This window comes from Saccopteryx bilineata, chromosome 10, assembly GCF_036850765.1.
Source record: "Saccopteryx bilineata isolate mSacBil1 chromosome 10, mSacBil1_pri_phased_curated, whole genome shotgun sequence".
NCBI lineage: Eukaryota > Metazoa > Chordata > Mammalia > Chiroptera > Emballonuridae > Saccopteryx > Saccopteryx bilineata.
The window spans coordinates 33,730,748-33,746,577 of record NC_089499.1 but is presented as its reverse complement, the minus strand read 5'-3'; positions in this window follow the sequence as shown (position 1 = coordinate 33,746,577).

The window sequence follows — 15,830 nt, the reverse complement described above, 5'->3', positions numbered from 1 at the left end:
GGGCTAGATGCAGGCAGGGACCAGATGGCCATAATGGTTTGCTCTGGGATACAAGAGCCACCAATGTTTCTCTGGTGCCTTGTAAGTGAGCCTGAAACTGAGCAGGTTTATCCTAGCTGTGAATGACCTGAAAGACAGTGGTCAAAAACCAGAAACATGAGGTCAGCCCAAACTCTAAATGCTTCTCAGCTGGTGGGACCCATCATCAACATTCTAAACAACAAGTTCCAAAATACATTTATTTTTTATTTGAGAGAGAGAGAGAGAGAGAGACAGGAACATCAATCTGTTTCTATATGTGCCCTGACCAGGGATCAAAACCAGCAAGCTCTGAGCTTCCAGACGATGCTCTGACCAACCAAACTATCTGGCCAGAGCCAAAATACATATCTATTTAAACTTAGATCTAAGAATAATAGAGTGTTCAAATGCTTCTATACAACATAGGGAACATCAATTCAGACTTCTGTAGTCTTATTTTTAGGAGAATTGAGCAAGCTGTAGTGTTAATCCCATTAGTATTCTGAAGTTAAAATAAAATAAATAAATAAACCCCAGCAGTACTACATATTTTCTGTTGGTATATATAGATATGTGTGTGTGTGTACATAAATACATAGAAAAAGGTCTGGAAGAAGGATTCATACCCAACAAAGGGGGTATTTATACCATACCCCTAGGAAAAAGGGGTATAGAGGGGTTCAAGATTGGCTAGGATGGGGGAGGAAAGAGAACTTTTAATCTCTCATTAATGTTTTTATTTTTTTACATGTTAGATGTATTTGTAATTATTTGTGTAATTTAAAATAATACATACTGTATTAGTTTTCCATTGCTGTGTAACATTACCACCAACTTAGCAGCATAAAACCATCTTCATTATCTCACAGTTCCGTAGGTCTGAAGTTCAGGCACGGTGTGACTCAGCGCTCCGCTCAGGGTATCCCAGGCTGAATTGGGCGTGGTCCAAGTTGCATCCCTTTCTGGAGATTCTGAAGGAAAAATTCTTTTAGGCTCAGTGAAGTTATTGGCTGAATTCAGTTGCTTGTGGTTATAGCACTGAGGTGCCTGACCCCTTGCCCACTATCAGCCAAGGGTCGGTCTCAGCTATGGAGGCTGCTGGCACTCCTTGCCATATGGCTTCCTCCACCTTCAGAACCAGCAGCAGAGAACCTCACTTGTGTTCAATTGAATGAAATTGCACACTTGCACACTTCAATCTATTCCTCAGAAAGAGCCCAATTCCTTTTAAGGGTTCACTTGATTAGGTCAGCTAACCCCAGAATATTCTCCCATTTTTTAAAAAATATTTTTGAATTTATTTATTTTTATTATTATTTTCTTTTTACAGAGACAGAGAAAGAGTCAGAGACAGACTGGAAGGGAGAAAGATGAGAAGCATCAATCAGTTTTTTGTTGCGACACCTTAGTTGTTCATTGATTGAGTTCTCATATGTGCCTTGACCGCGGGCCTTCAGCAGACCGAGCAAACCCTAATGGCCTTGGGTCCAAGCTGGTGAGCTTTGCTCAAACCAAATGAGCCTGCGACCTCGGGGTCTCAAACTTGGGTCTTCCGCATCCCAATCCAACGCTCTATCCACTGCGCTACCGCCTGGTCAGGCAACTATTTTCCCATTTTATTTTTTATTTATTTATATATATATTTTTGAATTTTTTTTCTTTTAAAGACTTTATTCATTTTAGACAGGAGAGAGAGAGAGAGAGAGAGAGAGAGAGAGAGAGAGAAGGGAGGAGGAAGCATCAACTCCCATATGTGCCTTGACCAGGCAAGCCCAGGGTTTTGAACCGGTGACCTCAGCATTCCAGGTCGACACTTTATCCACTGTGCCACCACAGGTCAGGCTATTCTCCCATTTTAAAGTCAAATGTGCCATATACATAACCTAATTATAGAAGTGACTATCCCATCATATTCACAAAATTATACAGGAGTATGTACACCTGGGAACAGGAAACGTGTCAGTCTATAATTCTGCCTACTGCAAATACTAGGAAGGGAAGCCATGTAAATGGCTTGTCAGTCAAGCGAATGCCTGACATTTATTTTAGCTGGCATACTGATCTGGAGTAGTGGCTCTACAGGTATGGGGTAGAGACCCCTGGACGTCTCTGAGACCAATCAGGGTGCTCATGAGATCAAAACTACATTCATACTAAATACTAGACAATGTTTGCCGTTTTTCACTGTCACTCTTTCATGAATGTACGTTAGTTTTCCAGAAACAGGCACATGATATCACAACAGATTGAATGCAGAAGATACAAGAATCCAGCTGTCTTCTATTAAGGCACACATCAAAGAGTTTTGAAAAAATGTAAAATAATACCCTTCTCATTATTTTTTAATCTTTAAAAAAGTGTACTTATTGATTTTTTTAAAAGAGATAAAAGGGGAAAGAGAAAGAAAAACATCGATTTGTTGGTCCATTGGCAGCGATGGGAACAAAAATGGCACCAAGTGTTTTAGACTGGTGGGGTCAAACCAGATGTTCGTTCAGCATCTCAGGACTTGAGCTCTGGCTAGGAAAGAATTCAGAGCCAAGACTCAAAATATAAAAGAAAGTTTATGTTGAAAGTTAGAAGGAATTTGTGCAGAGGCAGAAGAAGGGGAGCTTAGAAAAAAGAGAGAACCGTGCCTTGAGGGGGGACAAGGCGAGGCCATGCTCCCGGGTGGGGTGGGGGGTGGGAGAGTGCTGGGTCCTTCATCCTCAGGGCTTTTTTTTTTTCCTTTACAGAGACAGAGAGAGGGATAGACAGGGACAGACAGACAGAAACGGAGAGATGAGAAGCATCAATCATTAGTTTTTCGTTGCGCGTTGCGACACCTTAGCCGTTCATTGATTGCTTTCTCATATGTGCCTTGACCACAGGCCATCAGGAGACCGAGTAACCCCTTGCTTGAGCCAGCGACCTTGGGTCCAAGCTGGTGAGCTTTTGCTCAAACCAGATGAGCCCGCGCTCAAGCTGGCAACCTTGGGGTCTCGAACCTGGGTCCTCCGCATCCCAGTCCGACGCTCTATCCACTGCGCCACCGCCTGGTCAGGTCATCCTCAGGGCTTTTAACGGTGGAGGTTTTAGGGGAGGTCCCAAGGGAGGATTCCAACAACATATTCACCATCTCTCCAGGTGTGTCCTTCAGGGTCTTGGTCTCCACTGACTGGTCGGCGCCAGGGCAGGGTCCTCAATCAATGCAGCTGGTCCTGGGGATCAGCTGTGGGGTCACCTGTTTGATGTTGCTGCTGTTGCTGCTTCTCTGAGCCTGGAGCTGAGACATAACTGAGGCCTGGCCTATTGTCCTTGCTCTGCTCGTGTCTAACTGCCTACCGCAGTTCCCCTTGTTTATACATTCATTGTTTGATCCTTGTATGTGCCCTGACCCAGGATCAAACCCACAACCTTGGCATATTCAGACAAAGCTCTAACCAGCTGAGCTACCTGGCCAGGGCTCACTACTTTGTTTGAAATCTATTTTATTTTGAAAACTACTTTTCATAAAAATATAGTATTTATGTTAACATCAAACAAATGGATTTATTGCTGTTATTTTTAGATAAATTAATAAAAAGTGCTTTTTAAAATTCTGTTTGAATTTTTATATGGTAACCACCAGTAGATATAACCCCATAAACAACAGTTATTTGAGATCTCCAATCATTTAAAAATATGTAAAGGAGTACTGGCACCAAAAAGTTCGAGAAGCACTGATTGAGAGGAAATCTGTACTCTAGGTTTGTTACTTTTTCTATTTGCATTTACATGTTCCGCTTCCTTCTTCATTCAAAAGATGTTGGCCAAGACCCCAGCTGGCCACTGGTGGAACATTATTACAGGCACCGTACAATTTTGCCCATTTGAAAAGACTTAATATAATTGAACAATTTTAAACGATTGAGGAGATGGTTAGACACGGTGCTGCTTGTGTGGCATCTCCTTGGTTATTTCCTAGCATCTACACTTTTGTCAATTCCTATGAGTAAGTCATCACCTAATTATAATGTTGCCCCTTTGGAGAAAATGGTTAGCTTCCCCATGCTTTGTGTGTGATTTGGGAGCACCAGTCTCCGCCTTGCCAGGCTTTGGACGAGTCCCAGTGGTTCACGACACACTGGTCTCAAAGCTGCAATTTCTTGGCAAGGGCCTGATGATCACAGGGTGCACGCACAGTGTGGTCCGTTGGGGGATGGCTGACATCTTAACAAAAATCTTGAGGACTGTTTTGCTTGGAAACCACACTCCCTGTTTGATTTATTTTTACTTCCTCCTTGCAGTTTGTTTAAGTCCTAACACTGGAGAGAAATACACTCTGTGTTTTTTTCCCTGACCACCACTTCCTCAAGTTGTAAGTGAATCTTCTTAGGTAAAAATCACAGCCTCTGTCCTTCCTGGTTGCCATGTAAAACAGCCGGCTGCTTATTCAGAAGCAGGAGGAGAAAGGTACCTCGCAGGCTGGGCCTGGCTTCACATATTTCTATGTAACGAGCCTTACTTGTCAAATGCCCTGGTTTCTTCTGTGGGATTAAAATCAACCTCTGCTTTCATAAGCCCACCTCCTCCCTGACGTCACACACCTACTATCCAAGACTCCTCCTCCCTGAACGATAAAACTAGCAGGTCACCAGCAAAGAGACACCCTCTCTTTATTTGGTCCCCCATTGCAGTGGTGAGAGGGGTTGAGGATGTTTCTATTTCTGTAAGTGTGGAGAGAAACTTGGATTTGTTTAATAAACACTCACAGAAAATCCTGCCATGCTCAGAACTTCAGGTGAACAGAGGGGATCTCCAGCTGGGTCGAAAAGGGTCCTCAGTCTATTTTGTGAAACGTGAAACCAAAGAGGCGAACACCCAGGGGTGGAAGAAGCAGAGGAAGTGAGACAATGCTGACCTCAGAGCACTTGGGCTGAGTTCAGGGCGCAGAGCAGGGCAGGGCCAGTCATTGATGAGGAGGTGGGCGGTATGAGGGGTTGCTCTCCCGGCAGCTGACAAGGGCCGTGTCATCCTCGGGCAAGAGCACACAAGCCACCCCACTGTTCTGCACACAAGGGCCTGGATGGTTTCACAGAGAAGTTGGTACTGGGCCTTGAATAATAAACAGAATGTCCTCAAAAAGGAAAGATTTTGTCAAAAAGAGAAAGAAAGAGCTTCCCAGATGGGAAACAACATGAGAAAATCATGGAGGGGATGGAAAGGCCGAGAACAAGAAGGGAAATCATTTGAAAGAGACCCTAGAAAGTGGAAGGCGCAGGGTTGGAGCCTAACATTTGGGGCTTGTCCTCAAGGGCCTTGACTGCCAGGCTAAAAACTCTGGACTGTAGACTACAGAAGGTGCGATGCCGTTCATTCATCTGTCCTCTACTCATCTAACAAATACTGAGCACTTCACGTGTTTTAGATACTGTACCAGATGTCAGGGGTACCACTGTGAACAAAAGACATGGACTTTCTGTTGTTCGGAGCTTGCATTCTAGTCGGATGTCAGGGCACGTACAGGAACAGATCAAGGTTTCTGTTTCTCTCTCTAAAATCAATCAAAAAAGATTTTTTTTTTTTTTTTTTTTTGAGCCAGCAGTTAAACCTCAGGCATTCAGACATGAAAACTCAGACTTCTCTGCTTGGCAGAAGTCCACAGGAGTAGCGAGGAGCAGCTGAGCCCTTTGGAAAGTTCACATACTCCCAAGTGAACCTGAGAGCCCTGTTGGCAGAGCAGGGTCACACGCAGCGGATTCCCCAGCACGCCTCAGCACCCTGTGGTCAGGTTCCACGAGAATTGGTTCCCTCTGCCTTCCTCTCTCTTTTCCTTCTCTTTCCAACAACTCCAAAGGATCATGTGACAAGATGGAAGAGAATTTTAAAAAGTGGACCTCAAACCCTTCAACAATGCTTTTCGGCCCCAGATGACTGGTTCTCAGAACTCAAGGAGCGGCAGAAGCCAGCTCATTGAGAGGAAGGGATCAGGGCCTCCACATTAACGAGGAGTCTGTTTAATCCTGTGCTTCAGTGACGTCAGCATGTTGCCAAATTGTCTTGCACTGTGGCTGCTCCCCTCTAATGAGAACCTTTAACTGTCTCCTAAATTGAATGAAACTCAACTCGCTGGACCCAGATGAATTAAAGGCCAGGAAAGAGACTTTCGATGTTTATCTGGGGTCTGAGAGGACCTGCAGAACTTAAAATGGTGCTAGAATCTTAGAGACAGAAAAAAGGGTTCCATTGAAAAGAAGAAAGAAGGCCCTGGCCGGTTGGCTCAGCGGTAGAGCGTCGGCCTAGCGTGCGGAGGACCCAGGTTCGATTCCCGGCCAGGGCACATAGGAGAAGCGCCCATTTGCTTCTCCACCCCTCCACCGCACTTTCCCTCTCTGTCTCTCTCTTCCCCTCCCGCAGCCAAGGCTCCATTGGAGCAAAGATGGCCCGGGCGCTGGGGATTGCTCCTTGGCCTCTGCCCCAGGCGCTAGAGTGGCTCTGGTCGCAACATGGACACGCCTAGGATGGGCAGAGCATCGCCCCCTGGTGGGCAGAGCGTCGCCCCTGGTGGGCGTGCCGGGTGGATCCTGGTCGGGCGCATGCGGGAGTCTGTCTGACTGTCTCTCCCTGTTTCCAGCTTCAGAAAAATGAAAAAAAAAAAGAAAAGAAGAAAGAAGGTTCCATATGCCACAAACCAGTGAGCATAACACATTGCAGACAAGGTGCTAGAATGAATTTTAAAGGGGAAAGGGCATCTTTTCCCTGGAAGAAAAATGATTCATGATTGTGACCAAGCTCGGGTTAACCAAGAACAAATCATGTCACTCTTTCCCTCACTTCTTTACTCCACAGGCTTATTAGTCTACACAAAACAGGAGCTCTTCATTGTTCAAAGATAATTGGTACAGGAAAAGGCCATGTAAACAAATCCCCTTATAAAGGAAACCAAAGTTTCAAATAAAATAGTGAAAAAGGGTGTTTAGGGAGACTTTACCCTGAAAAACAAGACTTAAAATTAGGAAAATAAGTTATTTTTATTGTATTTTTAAATCTATTTAGTTGACAAATACAATATTTACTGAGCATCTATTATGTGACAGCCTCTGTGAAGGAAGACATAGCAGTGAACGAATTAGACAAAATCCTTTCTCACTTTGGGGTTTATAATCTAAAGGAAGACTGGACAAAAATTTAAATACATACATAAGCAAAAATAGTTGTAGCTAGTGATGGTGATAATTGCTCTGAAGAAAAAGTAATTGGATAACCAAATAAAGAAGGCTGGGGCAGGGCGGGGGTGCTTCCTTAGAAGGTCAATGGAGAAGGCCTCTGTGTCATGACGTTGGAGCTGAGGTTTGATGATGAGAAGGAATCGGGCAGCCGTGACCTGGATAGCAGAAACCCTGACGATGGGGCCAGCAGGACAGCCCATGTGATGGCAGAGAGTGAGCAAGGGGTCAGGGTGTTGAAATGAGATGCGAGACGAGGGTGCAAATCTGATTCTGGGGTGACATGAGAAAGAGTTGGGATTTTTATAAAGGTGATGGGAAGCCATTGGGAGGATTTAAGAGGAGGAATGACACAATCTGATCTACATGTTTAAAAGATGGCCATTGTTGCTAGGTAGACATGGGATGGCTGTGAAGGAGAGTGGGAGCAGGAACACCAGGGACGAGGCTGCCACAGGGGCCCCAGCAAGCGATGTAGCCACTTGGGCTAAGTGGGAGGGGACAGATGAAACAGTTGATTGGGATATATTTTGAAAATAGACTCAACAAAACTTGCTATTCCATTAGAGGAGGGGGTGGGTGGAATCAGACATCAAAAATAACTCTTGAGATTTTTTTAAGTTGGATTGATACCGCCATGTTGTGAGCTAAGTAGGGAATACTTGAGAAACAGCTTTGAAGTCAAGAAGTGTGTTTTTGAACACCTAAGTCTGAGTGTCTATAAAAAACACTCAAGTGGAGAGGTCGAGTCTAAAAACATATACTTGAAGATCAAGTCTACTGATGTAAATTTGAGCAGCAATTGCATGTAAATAATGTTTAAAACCAAGGAACCAGATGAGATCACTTAGGAAAGAGGAAATGCTGAAGAGAAGAGAACCAGGACCAAGCTCTGGGGCACCAATATTTAGAGCAGTGGTTCTCAACCTTTCTAATGCCGTGACCCCGCAATACAGTTCCTCATGTTGCGGTGACCCCAAACCAAAAAATAATTTTGGTGGCTACTTCATAACTGTAATTTTGCTACAGTTATGATTTGGAATGTAAATACCTGATATGCATTATGTATTTTCTGATGGCTTTAGGCGACCCCACTGGGGTCGCGACCCACAGGTTGAGAACCGCTGATTTAGAGGCTGTGCCTTAGCCAAGAGGTCAGGTAAGCAGTGCCACCAGCTGACTCTCAGAATGGCAACCACTACCACCACAGAAACGATCAATCCACTGTTGCTTCAAGTGGTTTTTTGGGCATATTTTTCTGATAATATTATAAGATCATATAATAAGAAATTATGCAATTATGACTTAACTTTCACAGCATAATAATAAACAGTATGACTTTGGCAAAAATATTTAAGGCTTTTGTTCATTTGTCCAGGTGTCTCCTTTACCCCTCTGAGGTCCACACCCTTCTCCTAGGCAGTGTCTTTCTGCTTCGCCTCCTCATAGACCTTCTCTGGGCTAACACTGCCATTTCCTCATTTGTCAATGGCTTTGCCAATGATGAGGGCAGTTCACCAAAATTGCTTTCCTAATCTTGAAATCTTGCGTATTTTGCAAGACTGACAGATGGTTTTACTTTGCCATCAATTTTTATGTTATTTGTGTTGTATATGCATTATGTTGTTGCAGCCTGACAACTCTAGTGAGAATAATGAATAAAGACTTTGACCCAACAGACAGGGGCAGAAACTTGGTTTAAAAAGGAAGGTGTCGGCCCTGGCCGGTTGGCTCAGTGGTAGAGCGTCAGCCTAGTGTGCAGGAGTCCTGGGTTCAATTCCTGGCCAGGGCACACAGGAGAAGTGCCCATCTGCTTCTCCACCTCTCCCCCTCTCCTCCCTCTCTGTCTCTCTCTTCCCCTCCCGCAGCCAAGGCTCCATTGGAGCAAAGTTGGCCCAGGCACTGAGGATGGCTCCATGGCCTCTGCCTCAGGCGCTAGAATGGCTCTGGTTGCAACAGAGCATCGCCCCCTGGTGGGCATGCCGGGTGGATCCCGGTTGGGTGCATGCGGGAGTCTGTCTGACTGCCTCCCCGTTTCCAGCTTCAGAAAAAATACAAAAAAAGAAAGAAAAAAAAAAGTAAATTTTCCAAAGACAGAGTTGTATCGGTCTCTCTTTGGCCAACTCAGCCCTCCCGATGAGAGGGCCACTGGGATTGATGGCGCCACCTCTGTCGCAGCCAGGCCATGAGGCAGGGACTCTGAACACACGTTGGCGGCACCGTGGCAGATTGGCTGCTCACCCAGCCCCAGATGGAAGAGCCCACTGATTGTGGGCCAGAGCGGTCAGGGTGTCCCTGAGAAGGTGTGCTGTTCAGAACACATGCTCACAGGTCCCCAGACTCCTGGAACCAAGTGTCTGTACCTCTGGTGCTTCCGTGTGCAGAGGGCCTCCCCAGGCCCCTGAGCCACCACAAATAAAGAGCATTGTCAGTGCCAAAAAAAAAAAAAAAAAAAAGGAAGGTGTGTATGGTCAGTTTATTAGTGATTTTAATTTTATGTCATGATTATTTTAGTTGCCTATAGTGGAGAACACTAGCTGGTCACAAAACCAGTCTCCCCTTTTTTAAATACCCAGCTAACCAGCATTTCCCTACCTCCCATTTGGCTAGATGTGGCTCTGTGACTAAGTGAGCAGCAGTGACACAGCATTTTTAGGCCTTTCCCACAAAAACTTCCCATGTGTGCTCTTTTATACTCTTTCCACCTCTGTGGCTGGATGCCAATGACAGTGAGGCTCTGGAGAATGGCAGATTCATGAAGCAGAGAGAACCTGGATCCCTGAGTGGCTGCGTGGAGGAGAGAGCCTCTGCCAACCTGAGTATCCTGAATTGTTATTACCCAAGCTACAAATAAAAGTCCCTTATGATTAGCCATTAAACATTTGGGTCAATTTGTTACTGTGGTTTAGACTATCCAAAATAACACACTGCTCTACTTAACTTCAGGAACAGGGTAATGAACACCCAGTAGCGAGGAGTCCCCTATATATTTCAGCAAGACACTTAGTTGGTAGGTAACCTGTGACATCCTACAGACAAGCTGAAAAACATGGGTGGTTGCTAGCCCAAGTTTGAAAAGCAGTGAGTGGCCTGACCTGTGGTGGCGCAGTGGATAAAGCGTCGACCTGGAAATGCTGAGGTCACCGGTTCGAAACCCTGGGCTTGCCTGGTCAAGGCACATATGGGAGTTGATGCTTCCAGCTCCTCCCCCCTTATCTCTCTCTGTCTCTCCTCTCTCTCTCTCTCTCTCTCTCTCTCTCTCTCTCTCTCTCTGTCTCTGTCTTTCCCTCTCCTCTCTAAAATGAATAAATAAAAAATTTAAAAAAAAAGAAAAGCAGTGAGTGGCTGGACAACCAAACCTAAAAGCTAATGAATCATTGCCTAGCCACACACATACTTTGGGCTTCTCAGCTCTGTCCTTTTCAACATTTGTAATAATGACCCAGGTGAATACAGAGAAAGTATGCTTCTCAAACTTGCAGAAGATGCTGGAAGGGGTACCCTGGACTACCATGATCATGATTCACAAAGATCTTGGCATTGGATTTTCATTATGTTGTTGTATCATGACACTGGTGAGAAAATACCGTAATTGACAAAGACTTTGACCCAGTGGGTGAGGAAGAAAATTTGATTTTGAAGGAAAGGTCAGTGGGCCAAATAGAACATAGTAAAATTCATTGAAGTTAAATATAATGTCCTGAAGTTAGTTTGAAATAAACTAGAACAAGATGGAGAAGGCGTGGCTTAAAACATCACGTTTTTTGGCCCTGGCCGGTTGGCTCAGCGGTAGAGCGTCAGCCTGGCGTGCAGGGGACCCGGGTTTGATTCCCGGCCAGGGCACATAGGAGACGCGCCCATTTGCTTCTCCACCCCCCCCCCTCCTTCCTCTCTGTCTCTCTCTTCCCCTCCCGCAGCCAAGGCTCCATTGGAGCAAAGATGGCCCGGGTCCTGAGGATGGCTCCTTGGCCTCTGCCCCAGGCGCTAGAGTGGCTCTGGTTGCAACAGAGCGATGCCCACCCGGGAGGGGCAGAGCATCGCCCCCTGGTGGGCATGCCGGGTGGATCCCAGTCGGGCGCATGCAGGAGTCTGTCTGACTATCTCTCCCCGTTTCCAGCTTCAGAAAAATCCAAAAAAAAAATCACGTTTTTTTTTAAAAAAAGATTAGATATTTAGGCTGCATTACTGAAAGTACTGTGTCTCGAATGAAGAGCTGATGATCTCCCTTTCTCCAGCTAAGGGAGCCTCACTCTTAGAGCGTCGCAGTGAAGTGCCGCCTGGGACGTGAAATGCCTTCAGAGGGAGCATCTGGGACTGTGAAGGGACAGAGCTGGAGATTTTAGATTTAGAAACATAACTTTCTATTTGTTAAGTCTGTCCAAATTTTAACTGGCCTGCTGCAATAGGTAGTGATTTTCCTGCCTCTGGAGGCATTCAAATTAGTTAGCCATATGAAATTACTACTATTTAGTCATTTTTGACATAAGAATGCAGTTTCACATGGCTCAACCTAACACTTGGTGGAAATGGTGGAGGATGGATGAAACAATTGATGATGCTTTTTTAAGAGCGAGTGACAGAAGTACAACTCAAACTGGTTTGAGCAAAGGAAGAAAGGAGTGGTAGTGGAGGGGAAGGTCTATTGGCTCATCCAACCTAAAAGGATGAGGACGTTCTAGCTTCAAGTATGGTGAGACCCAGGAGTCTATCCCACCCTCTCCACCTCACCTGCTCTCTCCCCTCATGTCAGCTGGCTAAGTTCCCAGACAGGCCTGCGCCTTATGGGGAGCAGGTGGGCAGCAGCGGTGCCAGGCTTGGGTTAAGCCAGTTTAATAATCCCCGTCAGGAGTCTCTCCTCACCACCAATAATTCCTGGGACTGACTCTTATTGAATGGCCTTGGGTCACACGTCCATCTCTGAATCAGTAACTGAGGTTAGTGGGGGCGAGATTACTGACCAGCTTGGCCTGAATTATCAGTTGATCCTGGAGCCCAGATAAGGATGGGATGGGGGTGGGGCTTTAGCTACATGAGTTGAAGTAAAGAAAGGGTGGCTTTCCCCCTACCTCCCCCCCCCCAAAAAAAAACAAATAGAAAACCAAACAAACAAAACACTGAGGGGCTACAGGTCAGCCTGAATGATGAAACGCCCAGCCAAGAAAAGACCGGGGGAGCCGTGTTCCAGGCAGAGACGGCTGGGGCTGATAGAGGAAGGAGCTGGGTGAGTGCGACTCGGGGTAGAACGAAGTCCAGCAGGTCAATGACCTATTGCTGTAAACAAAACAACAAAACTTACTGGCCTAAGGTAATGGGCGCCTTGTGTCTGACAATTCTCTGAAATGACTCAGGCAGCTCTCTGCTCCACGGGATTCCCGCTGACCCCAGTCTGGAATATGCACAACGGCTTACTCACAGGCCTGGTGGTCCGTGCTGCGGGGTGGGGGTGGGGGGCTGCTCATCTGAGACTATGACACAGAACTACTTCTCCACGTGGCCCCTCTGCGTGGCTTCTGTTTTCTCACAGCATGGTGCCTGGATTCACAAAGTACGTACACAATATTTATAGCTGGCCCTTTGCAGAAAAGTTCGCCGACGCCTGGGCTAAGTCACGGGCTGCTTGTTAAGTCTCATTGAGGGACCTGAATTTTATTCTATGTAGTGCGAAGCCACTGGGCTGTGTTTAACCAGTGAGCCCCATTGTCTGAGCTCCATCTTTAAAAGATCTGCTCTGGGAGTGGATTGTAGGAGAATCGGGGCGGAAGCTGGGAGAGCAGCAGGCTATGGCAATCACGCAGATGAAAGACGGTAGAGAAGAAAACTAAGAGAAGCCGATAAATTTGGCACATGTATTGAGGAGAGGAAGCTCACAGGACTCGCTGAGGCCATGGTTACGGAGAGGAGAGGAAGAGGAATCAGATGACGGCTAAGATTTTGACTTGGAGCAACTGGGTTATACTGTAACCGAGAAGAGAAACGCCCAGGGAGAGGCAGGCTGGGGGAAACGAGCTGCAGCAGTTCTGTCTTGCACACACTAAGTTTGCAATGTTCACCAGGTGTTGGGCAGATAAAATATATTATGCTCACTTTGTTAAAGATGGCGCTGCCCACGTGGAGGCCCGTCGCCCAGGTGATATTAGTTGCCCTTCTTGCTTGGGATGGGTGTGATTATATTAATGTGTGTTGGGGGCGGGCTGTGGGCAGGCAGGATCCTTGTAGCCTGGGGCTTGGTTTTAGGACTAAGCCTTTCCCACCCTTTTTGATGTGGGGTGGTTCACTCTCATGAGGAATCCCATTATACCTCAGATAAGTGACTTTGTATCAGAGACTTCCTTGTTTGTATATTGAATTAAAGGTTTTGATTTCTACACTATAAAGTGGGGCAGACTGGGAGCTTTCTCTCTCTCTGTTCCTGAGATTAGCATTAGAGAGGAGAGCAGAGAAAGGCCACATGGAGTGTGGAGAAGCAGCCAAGATGGTGGAATGCTGAGGGAGAAGCCAGTTTGTGCAGAGAGAAGGAAGGAGATGGGGAACAGAGGTGAATAAGTCTGGTGAGCTAGAAACCTTTGATTCGAGGAAACTCAGATAAGTCATTAGCTTTGTGGGCACTGAATGAGTGGGTTTTGGAGCCCAGTGTGTGCTTTTACTTGCCCGCCGGGTGCAAGCTAGGATTAAAGATGATGGCCCACCAGTTCTTGGCTCCCTTGTTTCATTACCGTCTGTCCAAATCTAATGCGAACCTGCATGGGCCAGGCGGCTGTGATGGTGGCCGTGGCTACTGGCTTTACATCAGGTGTCCAAGAATCAAAGTCAAGCCAGCAGTTAGGTCCTTGAGTCTGGGTGGAGTTCAGGGTATAGATCTGAGAATCATCAGTGTCTATGTAAGACAATCCCAACCTGTAGGAAAAATTTATAACTGTATTTAATCCAAACAGGGTACGCCTGGGAGCGGGATCTCAACAGACCAAGAAAAACGCTTCCCAGAATGACAGTTTGCAGTTTCTTTCCTCCCTTTGGAATGAAGAAGGGAAGGGAAGGAAGAGTATATGAAGGTAGGAGAAAGCAAGGGTGGGATTATATCACAGGATAGTTAAGATTCTGTGTTCCGGCCCTGGCCGGTTGGCTCAGCGGTAGAGCATCGGCCTGGCGTGCGGGGGACCCGGGTTCAATTCCCGGCCAGGGCACATAGGAGAAAGTGCCCATTTGCTTCTCCACCCCGCCCCCTCCTTCCTCTCTGTCTCTCTCTTCCCCTCCCGCAGCCAAGGCTCCATTGGAGCAAAGATGGCCCGGGTGCTGGGGATGGCTCCTTGGCCTCTGCCCCAGGCGCTAGAGTGGCTCTGGTCACAGCAGAGCGACACCCCGGAGGGGCAGAGCATCGCCCCCTGGTGGGCAGAGCGTCGCCCCTGGTGGGCGTGCCGGGTGGATCCCGGTCAGGCGCATGCGGGAGTCTGTCTGACTGTCTCTCCCCATTTCCAGCTTCAGAAAAATACAAAAAAAAAAAAAAAAAAAGATTCTGTGTTCCCTTGAGGGTGCTTCAGAGAGGTCAGAAAAAGCAGCATTTCAAAAATGTTAACCTAGATGCATAATATGGGCGGGATCTGCTTAAGGCAAAGGTAACCTTTTACTAGGGAAGTTACAGGCCAGGGGCATGACTACCCACCATGATCTGCCCAGTTAGGAATTTATGATCAGATCACCCTGTGAGGTTACTTTCAGTAACATTTATTATAGCGCCCCTTTTTCATCCATGTCACTAAATAGATAGTATCGAAGCCAGGGGCCTAGGAGAAACATCTCCAGGGAAACGGTGAGGAGAGAGCTGCCCATTGGCCAGGCAAATACGAGAGGCCATTAGGGGAAGGAATTCAGTCAAATAAATTTAAGGAGTGGCTGGTAAGACAGGAGGGAGCTGGGGAACTGGTCTCAAGAAATTCTGAAAAGAGTATTTCCAGCTGGAAGGAGGGTCTGCTGTGCTTAATGTTACACAGGTAAGTGACCACCAAATTCATGGGTACCAAATCTCTCTGAAAACTTGACCAGAGCCATTTCAGTGGGTGGTGGGACTGATCGTAGTGTTGTAATGTAACCTGCAAGTTCCACAAAGACACCAAGTCCAGATGAATTTTTGAGGAAGTTATTAATTAGCCAGCTAGCTACATGGGGCACAATCCCAAATCATGTAGGCCCTCTTACAGTTCTGAATCTTCTTTTATACAAAATCAGGTACTGGTTGGGGTGGGTAAGGAGGAGCTTGTGATCCCTTTGTCCAGAGGTATAAGTCACTCTCATGACTTTATGGTGAGTATAGGAATTCTTTTTTTTTTTTTATAAATAAATTTTCATTTTAATGGGGTGACATCAATAAATCAGGGTACATATATTCAAAGAAAACATTTCCAGGTTATCTTGTCATTTAGTTCTGTTGCATACCCATCACCCAAAGAGAGATCGTCCTCCGTCACCCTCTATCCAGTTTTCTTTGTACCCCTCCCCCTCCCCCTCTCCCTCCTCCCCTCCCCCCACCCCCCCGTAACCACCCCGCACCTGTCCATGTCTCTTAGTCTCGTTTTTATGTCCCACCAATGTATGGAATCTTGCAGTTCTTGTTTTTTTCTGATTCACTTA